This window comes from Eimeria mitis, genomic scaffold, assembly GCF_000499745.2.
Source record: "Eimeria mitis Houghton genomic scaffold, Emh_scaff5259, whole genome shotgun sequence".
Classification (NCBI taxonomy): Eukaryota; Apicomplexa; class Conoidasida; order Eucoccidiorida; family Eimeriidae; genus Eimeria; species Eimeria mitis.
In genome coordinates this window covers 3596-3973 of record NW_013573543.1, presented here as the reverse complement: position 1 = coordinate 3973, position 378 = coordinate 3596, and positions in this window count along the sequence as shown.

The following is a 378-nucleotide window of genomic DNA, read 5'->3' as shown; positions in this document are numbered from 1 at the left end:
GAGAGAATGTTTATAATAAAAAAAGAAGAGACAGAAGAGAGACGGAAACACAAACAAGAGAGAAGAGAGAGAAGAGACAGAAAAACAGAGACAAAGGAGACAGTAGACACGAATGAGACAGAGAGGAGACACAGGAGACAATGGGGGCCCCAGCGACAAACGCTCGCTTGGGTGTAAACCCTAAAGCCCAAAACCCTTAAACCCTAAACCCTAAACCCTAGAAAATTTGGTGCGACAGAGCTGGCGGCAGAGTGCATTGGGGCTGCAGCCCCCCAGTAGCTCAGCTAGCTAGCTACAGCTAGCTAGCTACAGCTAGCTAGCTACAGCTAGCTGGCTACGCCTAATGTATTGCAGCTAGCTAGCTACGGCTAGCTAGCT